Source organism: Sebastes umbrosus, chromosome 12, assembly GCF_015220745.1.
Source record: "Sebastes umbrosus isolate fSebUmb1 chromosome 12, fSebUmb1.pri, whole genome shotgun sequence".
NCBI classification, from domain to species: domain Eukaryota; kingdom Metazoa; phylum Chordata; class Actinopteri; order Perciformes; family Sebastidae; genus Sebastes; species Sebastes umbrosus.
This window is the reverse complement of record NC_051280.1, coordinates 17,807,472-17,817,721: the sequence shown is the minus strand read 5'-3', so window position 1 is coordinate 17,817,721 and position 10,250 is coordinate 17,807,472. Positions and strand designations below refer to the sequence as shown.

The window sequence follows — 10,250 nt, the reverse complement described above, 5'->3', positions numbered from 1 at the left end:
TGTCCAAAGGACATTCTCCCAGAAGCTTTGTGGCTTGTCAATATGCATTTTGGCAAATTCCAGTCTCGCTTTTTTATGATTTGGTGTCCTCCTCGGTTGTCTTCCATTAAGTCCACTTTGGCTCTAACAGCGACGGATGGTGCGATCTGACACTGATGTACCTTGACCTTGGAGTTCACCTCTAATCTCTTTGGAAGTTGTTCTGGGCTCTTTGGTTACCATTCGTATTATCCGTCTCTTCAATTTGTCATCAATTTTCCTCTTGCGGCCACGTCCAGGGAGGTAGGCTACAGTCCCGTGGACCTTTAACTTCTGAATAATATGTGCAACTGTAGTCACAGGAACATCAAGCTGCTTGGAGATGGTCTTATAGCCTTTACCTTTAACATGCTTGTCTATAATTGTCCTTCTAACCTCCCGAGACAACTCTCTCCTTAGCTTTCTGTGGTCCATGTTCAGTGTGGTACACACCATGATACCAAACAGCACAGTGACTTCTTTTCACCCTTTAAATAGGCAGACTGACTGATTAAAAGTTTGAAGACACCTGCGATGCTATTTACAGGACACACCTTAGTTTAATATGTCCCTATGGTCAAATTATTTTCAATCTTTTCTAGGGGTACCATCATTTTTGTCCAGGCCAGTTTCATTAGTTTGTTTTTTTAAATGATTCTGTTGAACCAAAATTCAAAAACAATAGCTGATTTTCATTAATCAATTTTCAGTGAATTTTTATTTATTATCACTTTTGTCAGTTTCAAGTTATTTCAGTGACCATTGTGGGTTTTTCTTTCTTTAACGGAAGGGTACCAACAATTTTGCCTGCGTGTGTATATATCCATCTATTCGTCTCACATGAATGCGTGAGTGGAAGAGGATGTGACTGAGATATGCGAGTTGAAACGTGTGCATCTTTGGGGCTGCACATGCTACACACCTCTCACCTTTTTCTCTTTGCATTGGCTCAGCCTGTCGCGGAGCACAAGGCAACCAGTACCAGTCAATACTGGCTAGTTCTTTCTGCCATCTGTTGCTGGTCTGTTCCTCATGTGGAAATTTGTTTTTCTGTGAAAGTATAGATCACACAGATTCGGTCCCATCTGTTGGCCCGATGAAGGAATCAAGACAACAACCGTTTTGATTGGCATATTTGTTTGCTTTGTTTCAGCGGTTATGAATCACAGAATTTTAATTATATGAATAATAAAATGTATTTATATTCATGCAGCATGTTGCTTAATTGGACCTAATTGACTGCCCCACCCATACAAATCTTATTCAGAACTTTCTTTGTGGCTTTAGTCCAGTTATAACAACACGGCAAATTGTCACATTTACAGATCAATGCAAATTATTAGCATCTTGTGATAATTGTGAAGTGATGATTTCTCACAGCTGACTCTTTTCCGTTAATCAATGCCTTGTGTCGACGCTCAGTTGATGCGAGGTGTCTCTCTAGAGCAGATAGGACGACCGTGTCACAGCAGTGTCTCTAAATGTGTGAACGGAGGTCAGTGTTGTGTGAGAGATATGTTAATAGCACAGCAGCGTGTCAGTAAGGAAATATGCATGACTGGTTAAAGGCAAGATACACTTTGGGTTATTTTCTGATCTTTTGGGTTTGTATGTTTTATACCTCCTACGGTGTATGTACCGTTTAGTCTTCTTTTGTGTCTGTGAAACACTTTCAAAAGTTTCAAATACTTTGCTGCATGTCATCCCCTCTCTCTCCCCCCTTTCACAAACTATCTCTGTCTCTCTAAAAAAAAAAAGCATTAAAATAAAAAATAATAATAATAATAATCTAAAAAAATTTAAAAAATAATATAAAGAGATGCAAGTTGCAGAAGTTATCATTGATGTGCATCATTAAAGGATATTCCACCCAAAGCTGACACAGACACTGTCTCTAGGCTTAAAAGTTGGCTTAAAAAGTTTTTATTTTTGCTTCTTCTTGAAGAACTGTGTCCACGTTTACGACTGTCTTTAGTATGTGAGGTTCTAAAGAAGATATCAACATCAGGTGTTGATCTTGATATTCGTGGAAAAAATATAGATTGATATCACTGATCATATAAATTTGACCAATGCGTCTCCCACATAGGCTACTGTAAACCCTCCAGTTATTCATTGTTTGTATGGGAATACAGCCATAAGTCCAAGTAAACAAATACTGATCAAAATGTATAATCTGCTGTAATTTGGGCTCTCAGCCTCCATTTTTTACTGACTTTAGTTGTGAACACAAAGGCTCTGAGCAGTAGCAATGAGAACAAAATAATAGGCTTGGTACATCAGCCACTATGTTCAACACATTTCAGTGTTGGCACACTGTCCCCTGAGGCAGCCTTGGATTCATGGTGCAAACAGAGGACAGGAAGAAATAATATCACAGTGCAAGTATAAACACAACCACACAGTATGATAAACTGAGGGATGTCAAACTCATAAAAGTCCATCATGCATTTTTAGACTGTGTAATTGGAGTAATAAGTGTTGGAATCGGTCACCAAACCAGGTCATAAATTCACCACTTGGCAAGCGGTTTGATCAGCAGCCAACATAACAAACTCAGCCACTAGAGGGACAATTGACTGACTCCTCAGAAAAACAGACTTCAATACAATCCCAAACATTCAGTATGTGCAGTCTTTGCTTTGGCATTGACCAGTTAATATGCAAGAACTGATATTTAAACATACTTTATTTTCCACAGGCATTTCAACATTAGCAGATCTTTATTTAATAGACAAATGCAGATGAAAAATCAGAGAATGCAAATGTGCTTATATATTATTTGATTAGCCTAAATGTTCTATTTGTCTATTGTGTTCTGGCAAAACACAACTCTGCAACATATTTTAATGCTCGGGTAGTAAAAACAAATAAGAGTTAAAGCTGCAGTGGGTAGAATTGGAGCAAATATGATTAAAAAAAAAGTTATTCTTATAAAATTATAAACTATATAAATCCCTATATCCTGACAGTAGTGCAGGACACTGGTAATCTGAAAAAAAATCATGAGCCTCTGTGTCCTCAGGTGCTCCTAATGGTATCTGCAAGATTTCAAATATGAATCAATATTCTGTTACTGTAATACCTATCTCTCGCCTCAAATGTTTTCAGTAACATCTTGTAGTGTTTAGCTGTAAAATGAAAACAGAGTCATGAGGAGGAGCAGAAGTTTAGTTATCTCTCAGAACACTTAAATTACAATATGCTGAAAAGTTATTATGGATTATTAAAGTCATTTGCCCAATGATGCCAAAAACATTCTGCCTACTGCAGATTTAAATAATAATAACAAGTGTTTTATATATATATATATATATATATATATATACTGTATATAGATGTATCACAAAATATATACTTATGTAATTGCAAAACAATGCATAAAAGTCACTGCAATGCTGCTCTGCAGAAACACCATTGCAGTGACTTTTATGTAAGGATGACCATAAGTTAGATAACAGCCCCGATCAAAGGCATCTAGTGTTATATCACCTTTTTTTTTTTTTTGCAGAGTCAAGGAGCTCGTCTGCTGAAGGCTATAATGATTGCGCAGTGCGCACCAAACCCAAACAGTTCACCCACATTGGCCGTACACACACTTGTATAACCGTTTAGATAACAGCCTGGTAGTGCTGAGCCGCTGCGAGCCAACCATCGGCACCGCTTCATTCACACCGTGCAGCTGCGTCGTAGTGATTTGCTCTTGTTGCTGACACGAGATGAGAAGCCGTGGGTTTCCACGTGAAAGCGGCTGACAGCCTTATGTAAAAGACTGGCAGCGGTGTGGACCAATAGGAGCGCGGAGCGTCGGTCGCTGTCACCGCCCACCTGCGTCTATTGGTTCAGGGCGTTGTGACGCAGAGATACACAGCTCTCCGGACCAATGAGCGACGAGCATGAGGAGGAGCGGCTCGGAATGAAGTCACTGCCTCCGCTGGAGATCCAGGGCAGAGTACTGTATCTGGAAACCTGAACGGGGAGTGTGTCAGACCTCAGACCCGGACCAAACCAGCTAGGATCGTCGTTACCCGGTCGGTTTCTCTACCACAACGAGCTCTAAAAACAACAAGGCTTTATTTCTCTGCAGGATCAGGAGAAGATTTGCATTATTGTGAGGTTGGTGCAGTTTTACTATCTGTAACATTAACATTATGGGTGTTGCTGTGTTATTTAATATGTTTTTAAATGCAACATATTACTGTATGATCACTGTTTAACGTGCTGTGCTCTGGATTATGTAAAATGCTATTATGTGAACGTGAAGCGTGAAAGTTGCATAACTGTGTCAGTATGAGAGTCAATCCCGGTCAGTAGACTACAGCAGCAGCAGCCCTGCCCACATGACATAAATCCATCTGTGTGGGAGTAACCCTCTCCAGCTCTGTTAAACTGAAATACCACCGCTGACCTACACTCTGCTCTATAAGCAACATGCATTTACATAAGAGGAGTGAAATGCATTACGCACTAAAATTTGATATGTCACTGAGCTGCTGCAGAGTTGTTGTTGTTGTTGTTGTTGTTGTCGAGCTGACGGAAATAACTGGTGTGGGATGTCAGTCCCATATGGTGCATTCATTGTAGAGGTGCTTTTCTTGTGTCACTCACATAAACAACTCCTTACATAAAGAGTCGACTGCAGCAGCACATGGCACAAAGTCATATGCAGCAGCACCGATTAGGGGCATTTGCGAGATGTGAGCGATTGTTTTCCCCAGAAGAGACTGTGTCATAATGCTGTGATGCTTGAGTCAGCCGGTTCTTGGCTCTGAGGTTGGAATCTTACATAAAGGAGACATTGCCTCTTTGAAAGCATTCATTCATTATAATTTGTTTTGACAATTATGTTTAAGCTGTCTATGGCATAGGTAGGAAAAGTCAAATACAATGTTGTGATACTGGAACTTATTTACTTTTTGTGAAAGTATACATTTTATGCATTATATAAAGCTGCACTTACAACCCTGCAGGCAGTTTGGGGAGATGATTAACTACTGCAGGAAAAGTAACTCATTACATTCCTCCTGTTGTTAGATAAATAGATAGATAGATGTACTTTATTGATCTCAAATTGGGATTTATTGTTACAGCAGCAGGTTATCCAGATAATTGTAAATATACATATCAACACTAGAGATATATATGTATAGAATACACAAGTTAAGAAGATATTAGGATACACTATAAACATACCAAACTACTACAACTAACATGTAAAATATAAACATAGGATAACACACTATATACATAAGCAAACTGTGCAAATTAAAATGAGGTAGAGTGAGTATAACAATGTGCAAATATCAACTTTTCAGAAAAAAAATGGAGAAACAAAAAGCCTTTTTCTAGCCTGATGACACTGCATTTTTTAACATTATGTAAAGACCTTTAAAAATGGAGGTTTTGTCACAACCTGGGCAGCAGTAACCTGAAAGCATGAAAATCCCCTCAAAACTGGAGATACACATTTTTACATGACAGTGACAGTATCAAGAATTCACTTAGACTTGTTTATCTTACTGTTGCAATCAGCGAAACATTTGGCATGGCGCAGGGTAGAAGTTTCCACGCCCACGATTACAGCATGAGAGGAGCTGCTTGCAAATTACTTTTTCTTTTTTATCTATTGCCAGGTAAAATTGCTGTCAAGGCAGACTATGTTTCTAGACAGTCTGTCATACATGTGGTTTAACATTTTGAAATGCGGTGTCTCAAATTGGAAGTGTTTGTGTGGACACTGAATAAATATTATCCTGTCAGTCAGTGGCTCCATGTGAAGTTCACTTTGGGTCTAGGAACTGAAGACGAAAATGGCAAACTTAATCCTCCCGCTGTGATGGCACACTTCCTTCTTCGGTCTGAACATTAAGGCCTCTGCTCTGTTTTTAGCCACTAAGCAAATGGATAAAACCTTGGGTGGTCTTGGAAGTACGCTGTGAAGTGTGCATCAGATCTATTATGACCGATTTTAAGACATCCTTGAAAATAGATGTAGGTCAACGAATGATGTAACATGCTCTAAGAGCAACCTCAGTCACGTCTGCACATGGAAACTCACTAAGCTCTTGTTGCCCTAAAGGTTGGATATTAGCCATGATGTTTGCCTACACAAGAAGCCAGATTACTGTGAGAAATCACATTAAAGTAGGGGAAAAAATAACTTATCAAGGAGTGCAGTAATACACTGCTAAAACACAAAAGTACATGCTGATGGTCAGGAAACAGAGTCATAGACACACCTAATAATCCTTTCAGAGACTTGTTTAGTAATCAGTAGTTATCTGGTTTCTTCTGCAGAAGTCTACCTGTGTTTTTTACATTTTAAGTGATGCTTCGGACGATATTTAAAGATCTACTTTTTTAAAAATAATCGTTAGTTGCAGCCTTATTTCAGAGTTAAATTTTGTCTTAACCAAAACTGTGGTGTAAGAACTGTTAAATATGAGATTTAGTAATCAAGACCGAAAATCTTATAGCTTTCAGTGCTAACTTTTGCTATTGAAATGTAATATCTAGTTTATGTTAAAAAATAATCTTCACTTAGTAGCTTTGCTTTCAACCGCATCTCACTGAATGCAGCTGGCTTACAGACGTAGGCAAAATTGTTGGTACTCTTCCGTTAAAGAAAGAAAACCCCACAATGGTCACTGAAATAACTTGAAACTGACAAAAGTAATAATAAATAAAAATTTACTGAAAATTAACTAATGAAAATCAGCTGTTGCTTTTGAATTGTGGTTCAACAGAATCATTTTAAAAAACAAACTGATGAAACTGGCCTAGACAAAAATGATGGTAGCCCTAGAAAAGATTGAAAATGATTTGACCATAGGGACATGTTAAACTAAGGTGTGTCCTGTAATTAGCATCACAGGTGTCTTCAAACTTGTAATCAGTCAGTCTGCCTATTTAAAGGGTGAAAAGTAGTCACTGTGCTGTTTGGTATCATGGTGTGTACCACACTGAACATGGACCACAGAAAGCTAAGGAGAGAGTTGTCTCGGGAGGTTAGAAGGACAATTATAGACAAGCATGTTAAAGGTAAAGGCTATAAGACCATCTCCAAGCAGCTTGATGTTCCTGTGACTACAGTTGCACATATTATTCAGAAGTTTAAGGTCCATGGGACTGTAGCCTACCTCCCTGGACGTGGCCGCAAGAGGAAAATTGATGACAAATTGAAGAGACGGATAATACGAATGGTAACCAAAGAGCCCAGAACAACTTCCAAAGAGATTAGAGGTGAACTCCAAGGTCAAGGTACATCAGTGTCAGATCGCACCATCCGTCACTGTTTGAGCCAAAGTGGACTTAATGGAAGACGACCGAGGAGGACACCAAATCATAAAAAAGCGAGACTGGAATATGCCAAAATGCATATTGACAAGCCACAAAGCTTCTGGGAGAATGTCCTTTGGACAGATGAGACAAAACTGGAGCTTTTTGGCAAGTCAAATCAGCTCTATGTTCACAGACGCAAAAATGAAGCATACAAAGAAAAGAACACTGTACCTAATGTGAAACATGGAGGAGGCTTGGTTATGTTCTGGGGCTGCTTTGCTGCATCTGGCACAGGGTGTCTTGAATCTGTGCCGGGTACAATGAAATCTCAAGACTATCAAGGCATTCTGGAGCGAAATGTGCTGCCCAGTGTCAGAAAGCTTGGTCTCCGTCGCAGGTCATGGGTCCTCCAACAGGATAATGACCCAAAACACAGCTAAAAACACCCAAGAATGGCTAAGAACAAAACATTGGACTGTTCTGAAGTGGCCTTCTATGAGCCCTGATCTAAATCCTATAGAACATCTATGGAAGGAGCTGAAACATGCAGTCTGGAGAAGGCACCCTTCAAACCTGAGACAGCTAGAGCAGTTTGCTCAAGAGGAGTGGGCCAACATACCTGTCGACAGGTGCAGAAGTCTCATTGAGAGTTACAGAAATCGCTTGATTGCAGTGATTGCCTCAAAAGGTTGTGCAACTAAATATTAAGTTAAGAGTACCATCATTTTTGTCCAGGCCAGTTTCATTAGTTTGTTTTTTAAAATGATTCTGTTGAACCAAAATTCAAAAGCAATGTCTCATTTTCATTAGTTAATTTTCAATACATTTTTATTTATTATTACTTTTCTCAGTTTCAAGTTATTTCAGTGACCTTTGTGGGTTTTTCTTTCTTTAACGGAAGAGTACCAACAATTTTGCCTACGTCTGTATGTGTCATCTCATGTTGCAGGTGTTATAGGGTAACGTACGCCCTTTGACCTGCTACAATAACTGTACATACGCAGTGTTTCACCCTATCTGACCCACTCAATGTAAACTTATGTAAGTCATCATGCAGATTGAGTGCACTTTGCAAGATGGTGATGACCCGCTGTATTTGAGTTGAAGGTCACATGATGACAGTTATAAAACTGCAGCTGTTGTATAAGATGGTTTCAGATGATTAGATAATATGATCACAGCGCTGGGACATGAATATTTTTACAACAGATAAAAGAGATATTTTGTAATGATTGAGAACGGCAACAAATGAGAAAATAAAGATGAGACCGAAGGAAGATTATTAAGAAATCTTTCCACCAGTTTAGGAAAACTGTGTTTACCACTACAGCGGTGGCCAGACCTAACAAATTGACCAAATATAATCAAACGTCCAACCCTGATTACAATGTTAACTTTAATGGTTTTAAGCCAGAGTGTTCCATCCTTTTTACCATGAAAAAGTGATTTATTTTAAATGATCTCCCGTAAGATTCAGAAAAGCAAAGTGAGCAACATGTTCCCAACAGGTCAGGATTTGTTTCATCTCTTGATAGCCCCGAATGTTTTTTTGATTGCATTTAAATGACAGAAAGGGTCCAAGAGGAGTAATACATAACCTGTAATTGTGTTATGTTGATCATTTTGCCTTGTTAGCCACCTGTCACATGTTGTACCCACCTCAATGTAAGATGTAACCGCTTCCTAGACCTATAGCTCAGTTTAAAATTATGATCGGTGTAGGAAATCCACATTATTCTCCTTCACTTCTGTCCATGCTGCAGATCAACAGGATGAAACAGATTCAGTAAATGACGTGAAAAAAAGAGATCACAGATATTGAAGTAACCTCAGGTAACCCTTACTGCAGAGGTCTTTTAAGCATCTTGATTACGTTTTCTGTTTCTGTAAACTTAGGAACACGATAAATCATCTCATAAATATTCCAGTGCTGCCACAGTAAATATTTGATTGTCCATTCAGAGTGCTGGAACATCACGTACGTGTTGGTCTGCAGCTGCACAAATCTGTCTACCAGGTTCAATTCAGTACATTTTTTATTGGTAAGAAACAATGTTTCCAAAACAAAAAACTACATTTACTCAACAAAAATTATAATAATTAGGGGTGCAAGAAAATATTAAAAATATTGAATATTTAGATATTATGTTTTGTGGTACTGTATTGATTCTCAGAAACACTGTATCGATTTTTAATTAATAGTTTACATGCAAAGATGAACTCAGTCAATACTTCATTTCATTTGCAAAGAGATGTGTCAGTAAACTTCTTTTGGTCAGATTTGTTTTGCATATGGCGGTGTGTTCTTTATACTATGAGAGTTTTCCTAAAATTAGATTTGCCTTTCTTACAGTATCGCAATATATTGCATTGTATTGAATCATAACCCCTGTATCATGATAGATCGTATGATCGTATCACTAGATTCTTGCCAATACATAGCCCTAATAATAATGTAGGTGCAGAAATTCAGATATTGGCTAAAATGAAGAATATTTCGCAGAGTAGAGGAGGAAGTGTATCTCTGTCTATACCTGCCATGTCTTAATTGCTAATTGAGATTGTATCTAGTCTTAGTATCTCATCTCATCAGAGTGGATATGCTCACCTCATGCTCTCATTAAAGGACCATGTTTAGATACTCTCTTTAACCTCCCCCCCCCACCCTTCTCTGTAAATCTGTCCCTCTTACAGCTCTATTGCCTCATCTTCTCTCTGACTGTCTGCTGGTATCGAGTCAACAGATTGGCCGTGCTAACGAGCTAATGGGGTTAATGTCTAGCGGTTCCTGGAGCCGGTAACCGGGTGTGAACTCTTGGACTTTGTGAATATCGGGCACATTGGCAGTCAGCTCTTTAACTTTGGACCAGACTTTGTGCAGCAGCGCCGGCCAAAACGTCAGCGGATTGTGCAGAATGTTCAGCATGTTGGCTGAGTTATATTCTCAGCTA

General features: G+C 38.8%; 1 protein-coding gene across 1 annotated transcript in view; it reads left to right on the top strand.

Moving 5' to 3' along the window:
* The first annotated feature begins 3,899 nt into the window (after positions 1-3,899).
* The window catches only part of per2 (period circadian clock 2), a 28,439-nt gene continuing 22,088 nt past the window's right edge, over positions 3,900-10,250 (top strand). The window contains 1 exon segment of the mRNA XM_037788153.1: positions 3,900-4,134. The gene's annotated coding sequence lies outside the window, so the exon portion shown is untranslated.